Raw genomic sequence first — 16,260 nt, forward strand, 5'->3', positions numbered from 1 at the left:
ATTGCCAGGGTTTCTGGTTTTTTGAAGTCCTTAAAGGGCATCTTTGGAGGTCAAGGATCTCTGCCACAACCTGTGACAGTGGTTACACGTATTTTAAGGTTAGAGAATCATACTCTATGAATAACAAAAGCCAAATTTCATGTGTGATTATTTTTTAAAATAATATAATATTATTTTTACATCATTTTGTGCCTTTTTCCATCTCAGTTGTAATCTCTGTGGGCTTCTCATCAGTGTGATTATTTTTTAATAAAACTTTAAAGAATCATTGGTAATTGAAGACCAGGTCACCCCTACCCTCATCTGTCTGTCTTCCTTGTACATAGCCTACAGCAGCTCGAAGTTTCTTTGTGGCACAGCACTCAGGCCTCCACTCAAAGCCGTGTCTTTTACAGGAAATTCTAATAAGTTTCACCTCAGCTCTTCCAGCCCACAGGAATAAGAACTGGGAAGGAGAAGAATGGGGACTGCTGGGAGCGCATACACTGGCAATATGACAGAATCTAAGCGAAGGAGGAGACGGAGAATATGAAATGTAAACGCACACATCCAAGACATGTCCGTGTCCAGGCCATTTGGCTCAAGCCTTAAATACCCACCTCTGACATGTGTGAAGTTCCTGGTTCCTGACAGGAAGCCTGAATCCCAAGGAGGTCACTACAGAAACAGACTCATTTTGCTCCAGAAAATTACCTGTATTGTTGGCCCCTCAGGGCCACCGGGCACACCTGCAGCCCTGAAGGTTGACGATACACTGATTTCCCTTTCAGAGGGGTGAGAAACTGTTCCCAGAATGCCAGCGAGAATGTCTACCAATAGCCAGCATCTGCCTCAGGATGGCCTTGTCATCTCTGTCCCCATGACCAGTGAGCATCTCCTCTTTCATTGAGCACCTGCTATGCTCAGGCACTTCTGAAGAGCTTGACATGAATGGTTCCTTTGAATTCTCACAATAGTCCCAGGAGCTGGAACCCTACTAAGCCCCATTTTACAGATAAGGAAACTGAAGCCAGAGTGGTCAAGTGACTCACTTAAAGTCATCCGGCCAGTAAGGGGGGGGCCCAAGATGGATAGCCCCAGGTCCCCTCACAGTAGGCCAGACATGGAAAAGCACACATGACAGACTGAGCTCTGGGGCTGTCACAGAAGAGAAGAGACAGTGAGGATGACTAAGGAATCCAGGCTGCTTCTCATGGCAAGTTGGGGGCAGCGTGGCCTGCAGAGGGAAGTCTCATTTATACCAGAGAGTTTATACCTCATCCTGCCTTTGTCCCTCTTTGTCTGAGTTTGTATTATTTCTAGATCACTTGTAACTATTCTCTCGAAGTCACTGCAGGGCATTGTCATGACCTGAAGCGAGTGAATCCAGGGTTCTATGCCTGTTCTTTTGTTACAGCTTTGCAGTCACCTCTGGGTGGGTCTAAGATTCCTTTCTTTCTTATATATGTATTTTGTACATCGTTGTTCATTTTTGTGCAATGTTTGCTTTCTTCTCGCAGGTGTAATCCCTCGAGAATTCTATATATATCGATCCTGAGACCAGCCTAGGTGAGGAAAAGAGAGATGGGAGTGTTGGGGTAATGGCAGCCCCCTGGCCACCCCTCAAGTACAGGAGAAGCATATATATCCCCCACTTTTTGCAGAGACATGGAAGGAAGCCATCACTTGGCTTTTTCATTCCATTTGTTTGAAATGTTCTTGATTCTCCTTTTCTTTAGTCCAGTTCATTTAACAAGCTGAATTTCTACAATTGGCAGAAATCTGATTTCCTGCTTAAAAAAAAAAAAGAAAAAAACATCAAAATAACAAAAAGCCACCCTAGCCACCCACAAGTCTAATAATGAAAAGAAAGTCTCTGGCCACAGAGCGTGAATTCAGGGCTGCACAGCACAGGCCTGTGCATCTTCCTGAGTCCTGAGGTTGAGGAGGAAACTCGGGAAACCCAGGGCTCTCTGGGACGCACTGGACCTGAGGGCCAGAGCGGACAGCTGGAGCTGGGCGGTGTTTGTGGGATCTCCCAGTCCCAACCCAGATCACTTGGCATTATTCGTCCCCATTTTCAGAGGACAGCGGCCTCATCTTCCCCCTTTGAGGTCCCACCCCCCGATGGAGGGGTCTCCCCCATGGCTGGACAGGAAGTGCTGCTGATTGATGGCAGCTGCCCCTCTCGGGGTCTCTCCCAGCAGGGCCCTAAGAGGCAAAGTGAAAAGTGACTTCTAGGGAACATGTTGGTTGATAGCTGCAGACGTAGAAATTTCCCCACCATGGCTCAGTCCTGTGGCTTTTCATACAGAACCCATAAGGCAGGACCACCTATGTGTATGGAAGGACACAGTATTGAAATGCTGACCCTCTGTTCAGAACTGTGCCAGGCCTTGTGGTATAACAGCCTCAACCTGATGGGTAGTCACATGCCAAGTATTTTGCCTAGGCTGAGGGTCCCACTTTGATTCTATGTGAGATTCGGGTGTGCTGGGCCTATCTGACCCCAGTGAGGAAGACCCCAGCAGAAGTCTACTTGCTTGAGGCCTGAAACACCTCCTGGGAGAGACTTCACCCCAAAGGAAAAGGGCAGCTACCTCGTATGAGTGCAACACCATCCACTAAAATCAGTTTCCATAGAATGTAGCAGGGGAAAAAATAAATCTCAAAATCACTATACATAAACAAGCTTGGCATGTGTTTTGCTTTCATGCCAAAGAGTTCCAGAACTGGTGGTCCAGCACTAGCATGGTTATTAGGGACACAGCTGTCCGACTTTCTGCTCCACCATTAAGAGATGTGGCTTCTAGCCACAAGCTTTCCTTGTGGTCCAAGACGGCTGTTGGAGTTCAAGCCATCACAGCTCAAGTTGTTGTCTTCAAGAAAGAGGAAAGAGGGCCCTCCCTGGTGGCGCAGCGGGTTAAAGCACAGCACTGAGAATCTGAGGCCACTTCCGCATGAGTTCGATTCCCGCCTGCCGCCTGCCCCCTGCCCCAGAGGAGACCACATGGCGAGCCAGACCTCTCCTGACCCGCCCGCTGCTCCCCTCAGCAGTGTACTTCGTCGATCTGCCTGTTCTGCTCCCCACTCTGTCTCTGGTGAAGCCTCTCATCGCCCCTGAGCCTCTGGCCTGTACCCCAGTTCTGTATGCACAAATAAATAAATAAATCTTTAAAAAAAAAAAAAGAAAGAGGAAAGAGGGCAAAAAGGGACACGTTTCAGTGAGAAAAAAAATTCCATCTTAAATGGGCCAATTTTATCTTAATGCCATCAGCAGCAGCCAGAATAAAACCTAATAGAATATACCTAATTCTAGCTCAAATTAGAGGCAGTAATTTTGCTTTCAATTGTAGATGATCTCTTGGGATCAAAGAAAGTGTGGTTAGGAGCCCAAGGAGGAGAAAAGTATTCCTTAAAAACCAGCAAAGTGTTGATAGTTTCTCTCTCCTGGTGAATGGGTCTGCCCTTGGCCCTGGCCTGCCAAATCCCTTAGTGGCATGTGGAGACTATCCGGGTAAAAGGAGCCCTCCGGCCTTGTGGGTGCAGGCCTGGGTATGTCCACGGCACTCCAAGTGGAATCCTCAGAAAGGGGTTCCCCAGCCTTGTGGTATGTACACGACACTCCAAGATGGAATTCCCAGACTCTGCTCATTGGCACTGATTCCAGAAGATTGTATGCAAGTACCAGCCTCACTGATTCTATATTCTTGAGCCTCTCTAAGCCGTACGTCTGGCCCCCCATCTTCAAAATGGAGACAAAGTATTAATATTCATTAATAGAGAAGTGCTTTTATAACCACGAATGCTTTATACACATTGATGCTATTCCTTTTTTCCTCGTGGCTGGGTTTAGCAAGATTAAAAACCCAGCTCAGGGATGCAAACAGCCGTGGCAACACTGGCTTGTTGTAAAATGAACCCTTTCAAGTTCCACAGAACTCACTTGCTTTTGAAGCCCTGTAGCCCTTGGGCTGGAGGCCTGGGCTGTCGCTGTCACTCTGCAGCTGTTCCATGTGCTTAATGTACATTTAACGATGCCAACAACTTTGAAGTGTGAGAGTTTCGTGCCCAGCTGGCTCCCTATGAAGACAGTCAAAATCCCAAGGGAGTATAAACTTATCCGGGTGCAAGTGAGGACCAGCACCATATACTTTACTGTTTTCATGTTTCCCTGCATGCCTCCCTCTGCCAAGGGCCAAACCCACGTAAAACCAGTTTTTCACAGCCCTCCGTTTTACAGTTTTTTGAGATGATCCTTTGTTTTTGCAAACTGACAAATTCCAAAGTGTTTTTGGACCCCATGGGTCATCCAGATTCACAGCGACCCCATTTCAAGGACAGATATAACCTCTCCCATCTCGCAGATACACGGATTATTTCAAAAGAGTTAACTGACTGTGAGATCATTTGCTCAGCACTGCCCAGGGAGTATGTGGTAAATCTGGGGCTGGGGGTCACTCCCGCTCTGCTCTAGACCTCCCCAGAAAGGTGTCGAGTTGTCTTTGCCATGTTCTCACTTCCCACTGTCTGTTTGGACTCTACATGAAATTTAAAAGGCAAAAGCTTGATATCGCTCACTGAGAACATAGTTGTCAAACTTAAGCTTGTCAAAAAATCACCTGAGCAAATTATAAGGTCTGTCTGGGCCATTTCAATGAATAAGGGTGTCGGCAGTGTTCTAGAATTCTTTCTGTTCAAAGTGTGGTCCTGGGTTGGGCAACATCATCATGACCTGGGAGCTTGTTACAAATGTAAAATCTCAGATACCATGTGATCTTACTCACAGGTGGTACATAAAGATACAAACTAAATAAAACTAAAGCAGATTTTTAGATTGTAAGAACAAAATAGTAGCTACCAAGGAAGAGGTTAATCAGATTAGAACCGGTCATCTCCATGGTAATGGATAGAAATTAGTATGCTTAAGGTGGCATGATGTAATTTCTAGGAAATACACACCTTTGGTCACTCATATGCCCAAAATATATTTCTTCTACATCTTTGGTCATCATCCGCAGTTCTTGGCTCCAGATTTTCTTGAAACTTCTTTACAGCATTAAAGGTGTTTCTTGTTATGTCAATGAAGACCACTTTTGGAACTCTTCTGGTATTAGAGTCTGGTGACCAGGGAGATATCATTTATAGTGTTGGTATGTCCAGCCCCACCCCCTGACCTCCAGAGAGGGAAGAGGGGCTGGTGGTTAAACTTAAGTTAAGCAGCCATTGGCCAGTGAGTTCCTCAGCCGAACCTACTGTAATGAAGCCTCCATTTGTGAAGATTTGGGGAAGAATGGTACACTTAGAGGGTGCATCTTTCCTTCATGCCTCCCTCTAGATAGTTCTCCCATCTGGATCTGGCTGTTGATTAGTATATGTTAACAGATTTCCTAAGGTCTTTGTTCCATTCTAGCAAATTAATTGAACCTGAGATATGAGGCTCCTGGGAGCCTCTGATTTATGCCAGTGCATCAAAAACACAATCATAATCTGGGTTTGCAATGGGCACTCAAATTCTGGAGAGGAGATCATAGGGACCTCTGCTCTAGAGTTCCCTGGTTGGAAACTGAGGCTCTTGCGGGCTTGCAACAGGCACTTGAGGAGACGGAAAACTTAGCCTGCAGAGTCTGATTCATCACTGTGTAAATGCAGAGTTGAGTTAAGCCGGTGACTGAGAAATGCTGGTCAGTGAGGAAGTGTCAGCACCTACTCTCACGCTTATCCACTCTCAGGATAGCCTCCATGCAGGCAATATAGACAGATGTTGATTTAAAAGACTGAAACCTATACAATGCCATAAAGCAATATTATTTCAATTTTTAAAAAAAAAAGATAAAATGCAAATTCTCAAACCCTGCCCCAGACCTACTGCATCAAAACCTGCATCTCAAGATCCCTAAGCAATGTATCTGCACAAGGAAGTTTAAGAAGCCCTGGCCTGAGTGTTTGAGATACTAGTCTTCTTGGCTCACTCTCCCCAAGAGTGTCCTAAAAAAATACACTGTTCCATTTTGTCAATGTCCTCAATTCCACAAAAAGAGTAATTCAAGCAATTAAAACAGCTCATCGATTGGCTGAAAAAAATAAAAAACGTTTTAAATGGTGTAACAGTAGCAGAAATCGTTGGATGCTTACTGGGAATTCTTTCTTAGGGGCAAACAGACATGAAGGTACTTGCAAACATTATCCCACCCACACAGAAGCCCAGATAATAAGGCACCACACTGTTTTGTAGATGAGAAAACTGGATCTCAGAGAAAAAGGACTTCCAGGGAAATATCAAGGTGATTTCTAGGAAATATATACTTTCAGTCATTAATATGACCAAAAAATATTTCAAATTATGTTTCATATGACCAAAGTATATCAGTTTGATAATGAGGGCCACTTGAACCCAAGACCATCACACCCTCTCTTGAAACCCCAGTTTCAATTACTCTGTGCAATGGTGCTTTCAAAGTCTGGCCTCCGGATGACAGGCCCCGCCCCTGAAGACGATGCAAAGAGGCCTTGCTGCTCCAAGGGCATGAAGTCACACCAGCATCCATAGCACCTGGGAAATGTGGATTCCAAGACACACCCCAGACTTACACCAGAAGCTCCATGCCAGGAAGTTGCAGACACTATAGTGTGACTGTTAGGTTTAGAGTCGTAGTTTCTGTGTAAATTCCAACTTCACCACCATCTTAGACCATCCATGTAGAACTCCTACCCTGCCCCACAGGTAAAACCTTCCAAGCCAGAGTGTACACCAGAGTTCACACTGAGAAGCTGACAAGTCTCCACTAACTCAATGTAAATCCAGTTGGGATCCTGCCCTTGACCCCCTAGAGAAGTCCCAGAATGGTGGCGTGACCCTAAGAGCCACCAGTGAGCAGATAAATAAAAAAAGAGCAATGAACAATTGCATGGCATAGACATATAGACATGGCATAGAAAAGTAAACATGTGTGCCGCCATTTTGAAATGGAGCCAAGCAAACTCTCAGGGCAATTGCCTTACACAGGCGGGGCCAAATCCCCAACATCTCAGAAGCTGTTAGGATGAGTAGATCCTGTTTGAAAGGACAAATAAAAGGGAAATTTTTCTTTCACCTGACCATCACTGCCTCCTTCTTTTTCTCTCATGTAAACCCCTGTCTTTTGTTGTACCTCAGGACACATTTCTAGGTTTTTCATAAAATCTGTGTTCCCTGAATTGATTCTTTGATCCCAAATAAATATACCTTGCCCTTTAATTGTCTCCCAAGTTTTAAGCTAACAAAAGGGACTGAACAGGTGAGATAAGGTGAGGACAGGAAAGAAGGGCCAGGGCTGAGAAAATGGAGAAAAGGATGAGACAGAAAGGAAGAAGTCAGTAGCTTAGAAGGTCAAAGGTACAGACATCAGCCTAGTGATCTTAAACCCACTCCTGCTACTTGTTCAGGGTTTGGTATTTTACCCCCTTGTCCTAGGTCCTATCCATAAGAGCCAACCCACGCCCAGTCTGTGCCCCTACCCCTATGCCCACTAAGCCTGTCCACAGCTGCTCTTAGCTTCCTCCCCTTCTCCTTGGCCTTGCTTCACTAGATTCCATTTTCTATGCTGCCAAGTCTGTCTGAGACATTGTGAGCTCTTAGGGGGGAAAGGACCCTTAATCTGGGCCAGTTAGCCTGGCAGAGAGGGAGGGAAGGACTGACTGAGACACCAGAAGTACCTGAGAAAAAACACTCAAGCCAGGATCACAGAGAAGAGAATGGAAAAAGAGAAGTTCAACACTGGTGGTAAAACTATATGCACTTGAGTGAAATCTAATATGCACGTGTCTGAGACTTTTAACTCATCTGAATACATTTGTGTGACAGCCATTTGATATCCAGGAAGCCTCTGGAATGGCTTTAATAGGCTTTATTAAGCTCTTTATTTTCAACATCAGGAGCTTGTGTTCTGCCAGGAGAGGATCAGATTGAAACCTATAAGATCCCAGAAAACATTAATATGCCTCACCCACTGTTAGCCAACATGACCACCCACATGACCACCCACACCCCTAACCTACACTTCTCACCTAGTAACTGCCTGAATATAGATGTGTTAGTCAGCTTGGTCTTCCACAGCAGAATACCATAAACTGGGTGACTTAAACAAACATATATTCTATACTAATGTTTATAGTGGCATTTGCCAAAAGTTGGAAATAACCCCAAATTTTCATCAGTGGGTGAGTGGATAAACAAAATATGATATATACATCAATGGAATATTATGCAGTCTTAAAAAGGAGGGAAATCCTGTCACATGTACAACATAAACAAACATTGAGAACATTATGCTGTTACCCACTAATTATTTTTGCCCACTTATATGAGGTACCTAAACTCCATAAAGAAGGAAAGTAGTGGAATGATGGTTGCTGCAGCTGGGGGGAGATAAGAATGGAGAATTACTTGCCATTTAATGGGTAAAGATTGCCACAGGAAAAGATGAGAAAGTTCATCTAGAAATAGGAAATAAAGAAGGATCATTGAGCCAAATCTAAGGTGTCATTCAGGGATGTAATATTATGCCTCTTGGTGAAGATTCCATCTTCTCTTCACTAAATAACAAAATCCAACCCTTGGTCTATTTCCAGCCTATGCTACAAATACCTGATTAGAAATTATGAGTCTGGCTATTTTTTCATAGACCCAAGGGGGAGACTGTAGTCCCAAAAGAAACTTGCACTTACAGGCAGCTCAGGGAAAGCATTTTGTGATCTTTAGGCATATAAAATTCTTTTAAAAATCACTGTTTACTGATTCAAAAAGACACCTGCACTCCCATGTTTATTGCTGCTTTATTTACAATAGGAAAGACATGGAATCAACGCAAATGCCCAAAAGTAGATGACTGGATTAAAAAGATGTGGTACATATACACAATGGAATATTACTCAGCGATCAAAAAGGTAAGCTCAATCCTTTTGCAGCAACATGGATGGAGCTGGAAGAGATCATGCTTAGTGAAATAAGCCTGAAAGAAAAATACCGATGGTTTCACTCATAGCAGGAGCATCAAGGACCAGGGGAGAAAAAAAAATAATGATGAACAACTATAAATACCAGAGACATTTTACAGGGGTGAATTGGGGAATGGGATCAAAAATGGGGAGGGGGAAGTGCACAGGACAATGGTGATGGTACACAGGGGGTGATCTGGTGATGGGAAGCCCACAGGGATTACAACTGAGATGGAAAAGGCACAAAATGTTGTAAAAATAAGCTATTATATGGCCCTCCCTGGTGGCGCAGCGGGTTAAAGCACTGCACTGAGAAGCTTAAGCCACTTCCACATGAGTTCGATCCCCGCATGCCCCGGCGGTGACCACATGGTGTGGCAGACCTCTCCTGGCCTGCCCGCTGCTCCCCTCAGCAGTGTACTTCGACATTCTGCCTGTTCTACTCCCCACTCTGTCTCTGGTGGCTCCTCCCACCCTCCCACATCTCTGGCCTGTACCCCAGTTCTGTACAAATAAATAAATAAATCTTTAAAAAAAATAAGCTATTATAATAAAATTTTTTAAAAATCAGTATTTATGTGCTTTGGGATGAGTCCTGCTTATTGCATTTCTGAGCTGGTCAAGGCTGCTGGTGTTTAGATTCAGGAAAACTCAGCTCAGAGCCCATCTGTATAGACAGTTTTGGAGGAAAGTCATGGTGAGTAGTCAGGCTGAAAATTGGTTTGGGATTTTGGTGGTTGTTTTAAAAATGTCCTTCAACCACTATGGAGATGAGTGTCATATTTTAAAACACACTGTCTTGCGAAAACTCACAAAATATCATCTTCTGCTCTCCTGATCTTTGGGCATTCTAATTTCAGATGTCTGCCCTTAAAATGTGATGAATGGCTGTCAATTTAAATACCAGCCTCTTGATTCAGGCTCCCCTTAAGGGGACAGAGGGTTTTGTAGCTGCTCGGAGAGATGATTTCAAACTTGGACATTCATCTCTGCTGGTGCTAATTACATGGAAAGCCCTAGCCAGAATATCTTTTGGAGCACGTTGGGTGTGTGTGCGTGAAGGTTTTGGCTGCCTCTCCCCTTCAAACTCCAGGATTAGGACTCAGCTGGTCCCTAAGAAGCTGAGCACAAATTCAGGGTAAGAAACCTATTTTGTTCACCCCTATCTTTTGTTGTGGGTAGAAGATTGGGTGAAGCCAGAGGTGCAGGTTGAAAGAATTCACCAGAGACAGAGGGTAAAGCGGAAAGGGGGATTTACTGAAATGCACTGGTAAAAGAAGTAGAGGGCAAGACAGGAGGGGTCTGTGCTTGAAGAATTTGGGGCTCCCTCTTATAACCTGTCTGCACAGGCTTTTCGTGACCAGAGTGGTAGTTAGTGCTGGGATGTCTGGCCTTGGGCTAATGCTTTTGACACAGAACATGTCCTGCCCTGCTTCAGCATGGTCACGGTGAACAGTCTTATGGTCTGGTTCAAGGCAACCTTACCAATTCTCTTTGATCTGTTCTAGCCTCCCAGACCTTCCTGCTAGGCAAGGGGTGGGAGCTCAGTTTTGCGTTTTGTTTTTTGAAATATTTATTTTTATTTATTCATATACAACCCGGGGTGCAGGGGAGGAGAGTGACAGGATTCACCAGAGACAGAGTGGAGAGCAGAACAGGTAGGTCGACTGAAATAAACTACTGAGGGGAGCAGCAGGCAAGACAGGAGAGGTCTGCTGCACCGTATGGGTCAGCTCCCTGGCTGGGGGTCAAACTCATGCTGCAATGGCTGGCTGGCAATAACTTGACTGCACTGAGACTTTAACCCCTGTTCCACCAGGAAGGCCTCCAAATGCTTCATCTTCATTTAGGTAAACAAAGAACACTCAAAACTTGTTCTTTGTACTAACAAATAACCAACTTTTAAACACTGAAACTGTTGTATTATATCTATGATTCAGGACTTATTAATCCTGAAGGCAAAGATGACTGCAATGAGAGGTTAATGATTAATTTGTCTCATTTGGGTTTACTCCTAGCTGGTTTCTTCTTTCTAATAAGTTGGCTGAATATAGGCCAAACAGATCTGCCAGTCCTTAACGAAACAATTAAGCCTGACTACAGATCCAGCCACTGGCCCACAGATCCCTAAGTATTAAAAGCTCTCGGTCTTGCCACTAGCTGCGTTTCTGAGGACGTCAACCTGGGTAGAGTCTTGCAGACTGTATAACACTTTGTATTTTTCAAAGCATCTTTGTATGTATTTATACCAATTAATTCTCCCGCCCACCTGGCTAAATCAAAAGTATTGCCGCTTTGCAAAGAAGACTGAGGCATGGAGAAATCAATTGATTGACTCACTGGAGTTAGTAGTAAAGTTCAAATCCTAATGGCTTTTCTACAGTCATGTAGCCCTTAACAACAGGGACACATTCTAAATAGGCCATTTAGTCATTGTGCAAATGTCACAGAGGGTAACTTCACAGACTCAGCTGGTAGAGCCTCCTTCACACCAAGGCCCCTGCTCCAGCCTGTGGGGTCATCATCTGCAGCCTGACATTGACCAAAATATCACTAAGTGACATGTGGCTGTACTGTTCTGGTTTAATCACTCCTGATTTAAGTGCACACTTGTAAGTTTAAAACTCCAGGTTTATTTGTACAAAAAGCACAGTAAGACCCCCATACGAGGCACACAGCAGCCCAGGTTTCACACCAGCCCCGTCCTCACATGGGCAGGTAGGGTCTGCACCTCTGGAGTTTTTGTAGGGGCCTGACCATCTCTGGGTGCCCAGCCTGCAACCACCCCTTAATTGCTAGCCCCTATAGGCTGGACGGTGGAAAGGAGAGCAGGAAAGGTTGGGGAGTAGAAGAGTCAGGCTACCACCTGCGCTTAACTAGTACTATAGTTAAATGGCTACCAGCCAAGTTTGATTGTTGCTGGAACTTTCTTGCATTCTTTTGGGTTTTTCGCTGGTTCCTATCAGGGCCGCAATTGCGGACACTGGCTGCCGGCAACGCATTCTAGCCCTTTCCTGCACCCACTCACTCCACACGGTCTCTATGGAGTCCCTGCAGCTTTGCTAAAGACTCTTCTTGTGCAGGATTAAGACTTTCAGTCTGAACTGTCTCCCATGAGATTAGGGGATACTGACAATAACTGAAGTGACATTCAAATATATCCAGTATATTGATAATAATTTAGCTCTAACACACTTGTGTGCTTCTCAAAAACTATAAAAATAAAATCACTTTCAAGACAAAAATAAATCTAAATAAGATTGAGCTATATTTTGAAAGTATCTATAGTCTACAAAGTAACTGTTTTTAAGTATTAGAAGAATTATTACTCAGGGATCATGTACTTTGATCCATTTTATAGTCCTATCGGATTCTAATGCTAATGTGTTTCAAGGTTTCATTCCTTTTTCATTTGACTCATACATGTTGTATATATTTAGCACATTTATCTGATCCTGTCAGGTATATCATTCTGAAAAAAAGGGTTTTATTTTCAATTTGAAGTCGTTATTTTTAGATTTTTATGCCTTAACCCCAAATTGTCTTCATTTAAATTGCTTACCAATTTGAAATTGACACCTTAAAAGATATCTTCACTTGTTACAGGGCAACCCCAAAATGAAATAGGGTGGTGTGACTGTGAATCTTCACCCCCGGGCTTAAAAGGGACTTGCAGTGACACCCGCATGCACACACAGAAAGGTTAAGAAAGGGGTTGTTTACAAAAAGGGAAAATGAAGAAAGGAAATAACTCAGGGAGAAAGAGAGATAAATTGGGCAATTCATCCTACCAGTTCTGCTGAGCTGGGACCCCAATGGCACCCTGAAAACTGGGAAAACACCAAGGGGCCCTCCCAAGGCCCACCTGTCTGGTTATGACCAAGCCTGGCTGCCTAGCTCCACCCTCAGGTCCCAGCACCTCCCTTTCATGGTGGTGGCATTCTGGGGTTTGTAGTCCTTGGGGTCTTGGCTCTCTCTGGTCTGGGGTGGGGATCGAGTCCATAAAACCCTGTCTTTGTGGAATTTACTCAAGACATCCTTTCCTCCCAACACACTGACCAAGATATTTTTAATTGAGAAAATACCCTTCACACGTTTCAGAGTACCTTGTGAACGCAAAGGAAATTCTGCTAAAGGAAGGAAATTCCTGTTTCTAATTTATTTCACAGTGAAATTCAGTCCAATCATTTCCATATGCACAGTCTTTTGCTCCCTTCCAGAGTGCCTTTCTTTGGTAAGAGTTGCTACAAGATAAAAAAGCATCCGACATGAAATCTCTATTTATGACTCGTTTGAATGTTTTGCCAAACTCATCATGTCTCAATTTTATTCCATTCTGGTACAGAATATAAATATATGCAATTAAAAAGAGAAACTTCGTCCAAAGATTCTCCCTTCCAGTTAAGATCCTCCAAGTAGAATGGTCAGTTGAGCTCCACGTGTTCTCGGTTCTCAAATTTTCTTCATTGTTCCCTCCCTGTTGTAGGAATAGGTTCCCATGCCTTCCCACGTAAAAGTTCTGCTTTCTTCTAGCAACTGAAAATCTGCAAAAAACATTTGAAAAGCTGAAGTTTTATTTTAATGGTCCATTCACTGATGAAATCTTTCCAACTGATTTTTGACAAAAATGTCAGATGGCTCATTTTAAAAAGAAAAAAATCTGGTTCCATTATAAGACTACTCTGATTTCCAGAGTAGCTCTGTGTAAGCTCAAGCATCCCTAAAGTCTGATTAATGATTTGCAGCTAAAAAGGAAAGTGTGTATCACTATGCCAAAGGATTTTTGTGATGCTACGTCAGTTTTATCAGTGCTGCTCTGAGAATATATAAAAATATTTGTAATACTTAACTGCAGCTTCAATTTCAGTTGGTAGACTACCACAGCTGGTTTGAATGAATTAGAAATTACATATGCATCACAACCAATTCCGAGGTCATTGCTACTTAATGGTTTAATTTAGAAAAAACATCGTTTTTGTCAGGCAGCTGTGTTTCCCCAACATATATATTTGTAATGAGACCTCAAAAACAATTTTGGATTCACTGCCAGACATTTTAACTAAATTTCCACTAGTGTTCACATTAATTTAAGATGTTTGCCTTTGGCAGGATGAACTTCCTGAAGCTTTATTTTGAATGAAAAAAAAATTCAATCCTTGAAATGGAGAGAACTGATCTACTAACATATCAGATGACAGTGATATCAAACTGGCATCATTTATCTGTTTACAAAGCTGCTCTGCCAATACAGCCTACACATTAGCAGTTATCACTCCTCTTTGTACAAGTACAAGGAAACTTGGAATCAAAAATGAACAAGGCTAATTCTTTATTGTGGCAAAATACACATAACATAAAATTTACCACTTTAATTGGCTTTAACTGTACAAATCAGTGGTGTTCATCTCCAGAACTTTCTGACCCCAAACTGAAATTCTATACCCATTAAGCAGTGGCCCCCCTCACTCTCCCTCAATCTTCCAGTAACTACTCTTCTACTTTCTGTGAATTTGAGTATTCTAGATATCTCAAGTAAGTAGATGCTTCAGATATATGTCTTTTAGTGTCTATATAATTTCAATTAGAATTATATCTTCAAGGTTGTCTATATTGTAGCATGTATCAGTTTCATCCCTTTTAAAGCCAAATAATAAGGAATGAAGAAACACTCTGAGAGCTATCTGACATCACGAGGAAAGGAAATATCAGAGTATAGGTCTCCCAGAAGGTGAGGAGAAAGGCCAAGGAATTGAGAAAATATTCAGAGATAACTGAAGAGAACTTCCCAAGTATGAAGGAGAGGAAAACAGACATACAAGAAAAAAGAAGCACCCCAAACTACCATGATGAAAGGAGAAATTCAGCAAGATGCATAATAATAAAACTCCCAAGAATCCAAGACAAGGAAAAAATGATGAAATTAACAAGAGGAAAGAAACAAATAACCTATAAAGGAAAACAAATCAGGCCGACATCAGACTTTTCCAAGGAAATACTACGGGTAAGATGAGAATGGAAGGATATATTCAACAAACTCCATAGCATCAAATGCAGCCAAGAATACTTTATCCTGTGAAACTCTCCTTCCTCTATGAAGAAAGAATAGGGCATTCTCAAACATACGGAAACTCCACAGTTTTGTCACGACTAAACCCCTACTCCAAAAATACTACAAGTCCTTAAGCCAAACCCAACAGAGGGATAAATAAGAACAAATCAAAACAAGTAGAAAAAGTACAAAAAGACAAACAAAATGGCAAATATAGATGCCAATGTATCAGTATTAACTCTTAATGTAAATAACTTAAACTCATAAAATAAAAAGACACAGAGTTGCAGGCTGTATTAAAAAACAGAACCCAACCTTTTGCTGTTTCCAGGAAACACATCTAACTATAAAAGATAAAAATTGAAAGTAAAAGGATGGAAAACAATCCTACAAGCAAATGGACCAAAAAAGAAGGCAGGAACAGCTATACTTACATCAGATAAAAAGGGTTAAAAGAGACACAGATGGCCACTACATTATGATTAAGAGCAAGAAGATATAGCCCTCATCAACATATGCACCAAATGAAAGAGCATCAAAATATATCAGGAAATTATTGTCAGCTATGAAAAAATATATTAGAGAAAATGCATATGTAGTGGGAGACTTCAATACGCCACTCTCAACAATGGACAGATCAACAAGACAAAAACTAAGTTCTAAACAAGGACCTAGACCTCATGGGTCTAACAGACATCTGTAGAACACCGCACCCCCAAAAATCTGAGTGCACATTTTTCTCAAATCCACATGGATCATTCTCAAGGGTTGACCACAGCTGGGATACAAGAAAAATATCAGTAGATACACTAAGATCGAAATCATACCAACTATCTTCTCTGACCATGAAGGAATCAAACTAGAAATAAACCATGTGAAGAAGGCAAGAAACCCACCTACCTTGCAGAGATTGAAACCCACATTACTGGAGGACCATTGGATCAATGAGGAGATCGAGGAAGAAATTTAAAAAATACCTTGAGAAGAATGACAATGAGAACACAACTCACCAAGACTTTTGGGACACATTAAAAGCAGTCATAGAGGAAAATATAGAGCAATACAAGCTCACATAACGAAACAAGCAACAACTCAAAGAAACAACCTAATCTCCCACCTTAGAGAACTAGAAAAACAACAACAAGATAACCCAAAAGTCAGTAGAAGGAGCCCTCCCTGGTGGCGCAGTGGGTTAAAGCACAGCACTAAGAAGCTAAAGCCACTTCTGCATGAGTTCGATCCCCACCTGTCTCAGA

The 16,260-nt window shown here is 42.7% G+C and overlaps 1 long non-coding RNA gene across 3 annotated transcripts in view; it reads right to left on the minus strand.

The window, feature by feature from the left end:
• Positions 1-13,148: 13,148 nt before the first annotated feature.
• LOC105853560 overlaps positions 13,149-16,260 on the minus strand; it is an 11,579-nt gene continuing 8,467 nt past the window's right edge. For all 3 annotated transcript variants that reach the window (XR_001145396.1, XR_001145395.1, XR_001145397.1), the window contains one exon: positions 13,149-13,499. This is a non-coding gene — a long non-coding RNA (uncharacterized LOC105853560). The remainder of the gene's footprint in view (positions 13,500-16,260) is intronic.

The sequence above is a fragment of the Condylura cristata genome, unplaced genomic scaffold, assembly GCF_000260355.1.
Source record: "Condylura cristata isolate star-nosed mole 26May11 unplaced genomic scaffold, ConCri1.0 scaffold00013, whole genome shotgun sequence".
In the NCBI taxonomy this organism is placed as follows: domain Eukaryota; kingdom Metazoa; phylum Chordata; class Mammalia; order Eulipotyphla; family Talpidae; genus Condylura; species Condylura cristata.